Source organism: Pelodiscus sinensis, chromosome 2 (assembly GCF_052426305.1).
Source record: "Pelodiscus sinensis isolate ZL-2025 chromosome 2, ASM5242630v1, whole genome shotgun sequence".
In the NCBI taxonomy this organism is placed as follows: Eukaryota; Metazoa; Chordata; order Testudines; family Trionychidae; genus Pelodiscus; species Pelodiscus sinensis.
In genome coordinates this window covers 173,183,479-173,191,819 of record NC_143053.1, presented here as the reverse complement: position 1 = coordinate 173,191,819, position 8,341 = coordinate 173,183,479, and positions in this window count along the sequence as shown.

The following is an 8,341-nucleotide window of genomic DNA, read 5'->3' as shown; positions in this document are numbered from 1 at the left end:
CCCTCCACTCTAGGCTGTGGAAAGTCCAAGTGCAGAATCTCAGTTGAAAACTGGAGGGTTGTTTTTTGTTTGTGCGCCAAATAAAGGACTATACATGCCCTTTGCTGTACAGGCAAGTGTTTATTTCAGGCTGGTGCTTGGATGCACAAAGAGAATTGGTAGCTTGCTGGGTCACCACTCTCCCTTACTGTTTTGACCAAGTGTGTTTTTCTAAACGTCACATAAAATTTCATGCAAAAAGGAGCATAACAATTTGCAAGTTGAATATGTCTTAATCCATTGGTGGAAAGCTGTCCTGTAAACTTGACTGCTAAGGGAAAAAAATACAACAATAAGTATCCTGGTATTAGACAATGAAACTGTGGGTTACCTCAGAGTCAAATAGAATTTATCTGTTTGTTTCTTTTAAAAAAAAATGGTGTGGAAGTTTGAATCAAATTATTATGAAAACTGCTTTCTGTCATTTTTAATGACCTAATCTCTTAACTGAAGGGAAAAATAATTGGGAATAAAGTAAAAAATGGTAGAGGCAGAATCTGTTATAGAAAAATGAAAAATCAGAATGAGAGGAGGGTCTTCCAGAAGGTTATACTACCCTAGTCCTGTACCTGTAGATACTGGTTAACTATAGAATATTAGCAGTGAAATTACAACCATCCCTGAACAAGGTTATAGTTACTCATGATGAAGCCTAATGGAAAGCCTTAGAAATGTAGTAATTCCAGAGCAGTTTTATTGCAGATCACAGAATATTTATAGATCTAAACCCCAGCAGGTTTGATTAAAATCAGTACACGAGCATTTGGGTGCAATTCATGCCAAAGAGGCAAAATGTGGACCATTAGTGACACGTGCTATAGAAGAAAGACCTTCCAGTCTTGATTACAACAAAGCCACAGAACTAGTCTTAAAGCTAAATGATTTGCTAAATTTGTGGGTTTGGATTTAAATCTCAAAATAGTTTTTATTGAATCTGTTTCCAAGCCACAAAACTGATGTTTTTCTTTTCTGTTGATAATTGTGCTGTTCAATTTAATCCTAAAATCCCTGCTTGTCACTCTGGTAGTCCACTGCAAAAAACAAAAGTAGGAAATTTCTGATAGATGATGATGACCTTCATGTAAATTGTCAAAATCACCACTAAATTTGTATCTGGAGACCTGGATTAGTGATACATTTTGGCAGTTTCTCAGACAAAATCTGATCTTAATCTGTTTACCTAATGCTACCCCTTGGCTCTCTTCAACAACTGAAATATCAATTGGAGAATAAGTACGTCTTCTACGTGAGGATATACAGACTGTGGAATATAATATACAAAATGCCTGATAATTATCTTCTTAATTAACTTTGAAGAATCATACACTGTGGGACAAGTAAGAACAATCAGGATGATTAAGGTTTCATAATTAAATGATGTACTTGAAATGTCACCAATACATATTCCAGCAGTGTGTTTTAAGCAATTAGAAAAGTTCACATTCAGCTTGTTGAGGACTGTAAGAAGGCCAGATGTTTATATTTCAAAAAGCTACTCCATCATATGGCTTTAAAATGTATGTAACCTCAACTATACCAAATGTCCTGTAACACTATATGGCTGTGTCTAGACTGGCAAGTTTTTCCGCAAAATCATCTGATTTTGCGGAAAAACTTGCCATCTGTCTACACTGGCCGCTTGAATTTCCACAAGAACACTGACGATCTCATATAAGATCGTCAGTGTTCTTGCGGAAATACTGTGCTGCTCCCATTTGGGCAAAACCCCTCTTGTGCAAATCATTTGCGCAAAAGGGCCAGTGTAAACAGCATAGTACTGTTTTGTGCAAAAAAAGCCCCGATGGCTAAAATGGCGATCGGGGCTTTTTTGCGCAAAACCGCATCTAGATTGGCCACGGACGCTTTTCCGCAAAAAGTGCTTTTGCAGAAAATCGTCTTGCCAATCTAGTCGCGATTTTCTGAAAATGCTTTTAACGGAAAACTTTTCCGTTAAAAGCATTTCCAGAAAATCATGCCAGTGTAGCCTACAAGTTTGCCATTTATTCTGCCACTTATGTTCCGGAAAAGCACAGGAGAGAGGGAAAGCAGAATGGTATTAATTACAGGTACTTGGAGCCATCCTGCAGAGGTATTGCTCTTGGGGCATGTCTACTCAGAAGGGCAAAAGTCTAATTAAGATACACAACTTCAGCTATGTCCATTGCATAGTTGAAGTTGAAATAGCTTAATTTAGCTTTTGGCGCTGTCTACTCAGCAGAAAGTCAAAGGAAGAACACTCTTCCTTCGACTTCCCTTTCTCTTTGTGAAATGCAGGTTATAGGAGTTAGAGTAAGAAGTCCTCTACCTTGTCATTATTTTGGAATAACGGTTTGCTGTCTAGACATGTTCTTTATTTCAAAATAACATTTGTTATTCCTAAATAACGCTGCTGTTTAGACATACCCTTAGTGTATTAAGCTTAGTTGGCATATTTTATTTTACTTAGTAACTTACCTTAATTTGTCTGTCATCATTTGCAACCACTTAGATCCTAGATGTTATACTTAATAACATCTTTTGTTTATTATCAAATACAGTGTAAATAATTATTACTGAGGGTGAGTTGGGGAACAACAGCAGTACATCTCTTTTTTTCATTGATGAAGGGAGCAAATTTACAAGCTTTCCATGTGTAAATCGTTTATACAGCGTAAAATGGATTTATTTGGGGTTGTGGTCCCATTACAGCTGTGCTCCTAGATGCTGTCAAGTACCTGCAGCTGAGCCCTCCCAGAGCTGAGCTGTTATCAGTGTCTGTGTTATCCTGCTGGGGGGCTGTTTCGTCAACTCTGTACCTTGTCTGGGAGAGACCAGTGTATCTGGCTCAGTGGAACAGTGTGGTAGAGTGCCCCAGAGGGCAGATAGGCAGGTCCAGTAGTATGATCAGCCCATTAAGTGACAGTCTCAAGGAGATCTCTGTGACCCAACCCATCACATCAAGCACTGCCATACATCCGTAACAGGTTAGGATTCCTCTTAAAATCAGGAATAAGGGATCTTCCGGAAAAGGCTTTATTTTCCGAAAGATCCCGTATAGACTGGCGCTTTTCTCCAGCAAAGCCCCGAGCTGGAAAAAAGTTGCAGCCATGTTCATGCAAATGCTGCGGGGCATATATAAATCCCCCGCGGCATTTGCAATTCCGACTGGTCTCATTAGCATCCCTTTTCCGGAAAAGGGTGCCAATGTAGACACAGCCAGCCAGAATCCATTTGATTCACCTGGGTGTTAGTATTATTAAAATAGATCTTAGAATTATAAGACTTAGTTTAGTGTTTAGACTTTATTGAATGATTTTTATCTCTGCAAATCACATCTGTAGCCCATATTATAAGGTAATATTTGAGTGTTCCCATTGTAAGCCTCAGTGACTTTGTAAATCAACAGACGAGAGAGACATTGACTAGTGTGAAACACAGGTCTCCAAAAGAAAGTGTTCTGTCCTACCTGACAAGGAAAGTCCATCAACACTAGAAGGACACAAATGAAACATGAAAGAAGGCAAGAGTTAGGCCAGATCTACACTAGAAACTTAGATCAGTGTAACTATGTCACTTCATAGTCATAGTATGCTGGGATATATTTGTCTGATTTTTGTAAGCAAATAGTTTTTAAATGAGATGAAATTTGGGGCTACTCAAGACAAATCAGACCCCTGAAAGGAGTACAGTCATCTGAAAAGGTGTAAGGAACCATGTATCAGAAAGATAAGCTCATCGAGATGCCAAGATGGATCAGAGCACCTAAAGGCTGTGTCCAGATTTGAGGGTTTTTTCGAAAAAAGTAGCCTTTTTTCGAAAAAACTTCACCTGCGTCTAGACTACAGCCGTGTTCTTTCGAAATTAAATCGAAAGAACACGGCTTTTCTTTCGATGGCGGAAAACCTCATTTCACGAGGAAGAACGCCTTTTTTCGAAAGCGCTCTTTCGAAAAAAGGCATTCTTGAATGCAAACAGGGCTTTTTAGAAAGAGAGCATCCAGACTGCCCGGGTGCTCTCTTTTGAAAAAGCGGCTTGCTTTTTTGAAAGTACTGCTTGCAGTCTAGATGCTCTTTTTCGAAAGAGGCTTTTTCGAAAGTATCTTTCAAAAAAGCCTCTTTCGAAAGAGGCTTGCAGTCTAGACGTAGCCAAAGGGACTCCAGGGTAAGTCTGAGGAATATACGCTTGATTTGTTGGTGAAATCTGATTATAGAATTGATAATCATTTTGGGGGTTGTGCCCTGGAATTTAACAATCCCTTTCTCCCCGCCCCCCCAAGGTTGGTACCCATGATAGTTGACAGGGCTCTGTTATAAGAACCCCTGTTAGTCTTTGTCATCCCTATCACATCAATATACCCTTTCTTTTGAAAAGGCTTACTGTACCCTATCAAACATACTGTTAGTTCAAGCATGTGATACTGAAGATAGTTGGATCGGAAACAATATGTGGCAATTTAAGTGGCTTTTTCTCACCTTTTTACATCTTCTTTCTCTGAAAAGAGCAATCAGGTTCCTTGCTCCCCAACCCCAAATAGATGCTGCTGAGCACCAGCATTCATGGGACAAAATTAAAGGCAGAGCATTGATCAAGGGGAAAAAACATCACTTGAAAATTATTCCATCTGCTAGGAGTACAACAGATAGACTAGTGTCAAAACAACTTCTTAATATTGAGTCCTGTTGCCTATTACCCTGGAATACTGAGAAAAACAAATTAGTCATATTGGAGGGAAGAAAAGACCCAGTTGGAGTGTTCTTAATTAATTCAGATGGTGTCTTGTCCATCTACATAGCACTAAATAGAAACATACTGTGTATTTTAATTTCCTATTTCCCACCCCACAGATTATAAATGCAGCACTTCTCTTCAATCACTTCCCATAAATGTCAATTCTCTCTCTCTCTATATATATATATTTATTTATTTAGCTTCTGAAAGTGCTTCATTTTTAGTCATACAGGCTTCTTCTCTGCCTCTTTATCCCCCTTTCTTGATGCTGAAGCTGTCTGGAGAAAAACACTATTAATTGGTTTGTTTGTTTTGTACCCTCCCACTCCTACATAGACTATATAGAGGTATTTAGTTTGGTAAATTGGATCCTGACTTAAAAGGCTGCTTTGCCTACATGTGGTTTTATGGGAGGAGAGATTACTTCTTGTCACAGCTGTTATGCTATCAAATTAACAAAATATTTCATGTAGGTCGGCAGGCCTGAATGAAGGAGCTTCCATAGCCTTCCTAGGCCATCTCTTCCACTATGCTACTGTTCTGACAGTAACATGGCGTAGTGGAAAAAAGATACAAAACAAAATGTTTGGGGGCCTTCACTGGCAATCTTGATGGAAGAATTCAGTTCTCTTTGTTTCTTGATCAGGAGTTTAAAACAAAAGTCCCGGGCGTTGTGAAAACGGTTTTGTTTTTATTATAACCCACCTAAAAGTGGGTCTGGAAATGTAGCTAGCCTGCATTGGTGTGTACCATAGATGTTACTATCATGCAGTGACACTGTACTAATGTTAAGATGTGAAGGAATGGGGTATAATCTTGATATGCCTGTTTACGTAGTGTATAATAATCCTATCCTAACAACATGTTTAAAACACCATAAAACTGAATTTCTGGTTAAGAGACACTGTTGCAAACTGGATTCATCAGAGCTGCACACAGGAAGCCATTTGCTTGGCATAGCAACAAGCTTCTATTAATCCTACAAAAACAGGTATAAAGATCTATATTCTTGAAGGCCAGCAGCTGGTGCCTTATCTAGTAATTATTTATATACAGACAGAAATCTTTCTGATAAATCACTCTTCTTAGCATTCCTTCTCATAACAAAACTGAATTTTGATTAACTTTTAGCTAGTCTTTTAGGCTATGTCTACAGTGTACAGTTATTTTGGAATGAGCTATTCCGGAATAGTTATTGTGATATAGCTTATTTTGAAATAGCATGTCTACACTGCAGGGAAGCCTTAAAATCTGAGGCAGGTTTCCCTAATGTAGATGTGCTATCTCAATTTAGAGACCCAAGAGGAATAACTTAGAATGGTCCTGGTAAGGGGCTATTTTGAAATAGCAGAAGTGGAGTGTCTACACAGCCCCTATTCTGAAATATCTATTTCAGAATAGGCATTATTCTTTGTGGAATGAGGTTTACAGAAGTCGGAATAACAGAATTGCTGTGCAGATGCTCACATAGTCATCATGGAATAACAGCCGTTATTCTGAAATAATTTTGCTGTGTAGACACACCCTTAATGACTAAGCAAATATATAATGTTCTTCCACATTGTGTGGCTTTATTTTGCATCCTTCCTGTCTCTTGCCATTTGCCACAGGAAATTTCTGTTTGATAGATTTTTCTGGCATTGCCATTGCCAACTCCTGAAGGTAAGTAGTGGGTAAGCGTCTTTCCGTCACTGCCAGTTTCCTCCATATCTGAAATGGGGGGTTGACAACTCATTGGGGTCATCCCTTCAGGACAATGGTTCTTGGAAATGACTGTTAGCACAGGAGAGTTGTCCTCATCCATCTGCTGTGTGTGACCTCGCTGCTACTCTTTGCATACACATCCCTGCCCTCTGCCATCTTTTGTCCTTTTTTATGTGCATGCCAGCTATTGATTTGTGCCCCTTTCTCTGTCTGATGACAGAGGGTATACTGTGTACTGATCAGTGGATTTCATACTGCTTATAGGCAGAGGAAACTCATTTGAGGCCCAAAGCTGATTGAATGTTAGGTAAACCCACACCATCTTGGCAAATATTGGGGACTGACTGGGCAGCCTCCAGAGCTAATAGCATGAATCTCAGTAGTTTGAGGTAAAGAGTTAGGCACTCAAGCTGAGAGATGTAACAGACCCATATCGTTTGGAGATAAGTACGATAAACATACAAACAAGAGATGAGAAACAGTTTTGTTCATTTATAGGATTGCCAAGTTAAGTCTGACTGCTTGTTTACAATGGGGTCATTATTCAAGATCAAATTTATGGGTGAAATCCTGGGCCCGACTGAAATCATTAGCAAAACTTCTCCCATTGACTTTAATGGGGCCAGGACTTCACTTGTGATCTACTCATATTGTTGCTCAGGTCCTTAATTCAATTATTTTTTAAAATAAAAGGAAAATGTATGTGCTTCATTGAAATGATTGTGGTTTTTAAAAAGTACAGTGCTTTTATGAAGTTTTCAAATCATAGTGTTCTGTTTTGGCACAGCAAAATCAGTGCTTATTTCAAATGTATTGAGAAGCAATCCTATTCCAGGTTCATCCTATTTTTACCGTTCATCTTGGTTCAGTCTCTTTCAGCATTTGCTCTGTTATGTCAATTTGGAGGACGGTACTTGCTTTGGTGATCCTGCCTTTTTTGTTTGGTTTTATTAGAAGCAATTCCATTTTCCTGGCACAAACAAACCCGTACGTTGCTTTAAGTTATGATAAGAGAAAGCTGTATAAGGAATTTGGTGGTCCTAGCTCTTAGGCTGTGTCTACATTGGCATCCCTTTCCGGAAAAGGGATGCTAATGAGACACATCGCAATTGCAAATCCGCGGGGGATTTAAATATCCTCCGCGGCATTTGCATTTACATGGCTGCCGCTTTTTTCCGGCTTGGGGATAAGCCGGAGAAAAGCGCCAGTCTAGACGTGATTCTCCAGAAAAGAAGCCCTTTTCCTTTCAAGTAGTAATAAGAGATCCTCCGGAAAAGGGCTTATTTTCCGGAGAATCACGTCTAGACTGGCGCTTTTCTCCGGCTTATCCCCAAGCCGGAAAAAAGCGGCAGCCATGTAAATGCAAATGCCACGGGGGATATTTAAATCCCCCGCGGATTTGCAACTGCGATGTGTCTCATTAGCATCCCTTTTCCAGAAAGGGATGCCAATGTAGACACAGCCTTACTGTTTAGGAAGACTTCCTGACCAAACAGACAGAAAACTCTCTAAAATATATCATAGATATCAATTAGAGCTGACCAAACAATGGGAACTGTTTGCCCAAACAAACCAAACGAAAAATGAAGGAAGAGGGTAGGAATAAATAATAACTTTTTAAAAAAATGCCCATACTTCAGTAAAACTAATAGGAAGCCTCTCACAATTTTTCCACACTTTATATGCTCCCCCTCCACTCTCCCATCCTATTTTCTGGAAGCTAAATGAGAAGAAACCCCCCCAAAACTCTGCTGTCTTTTTCATTCAAAATCTAGAAAGTTGCAGCCAACATCGAATTTCCACCAAAAGTTGCTTTGTCCAGTGATAGGCCACTTTGATTAGTTCTGTTAGTAGTAGTTGAACCACAGTGATGCGAGTGTTTTCTTGCCCA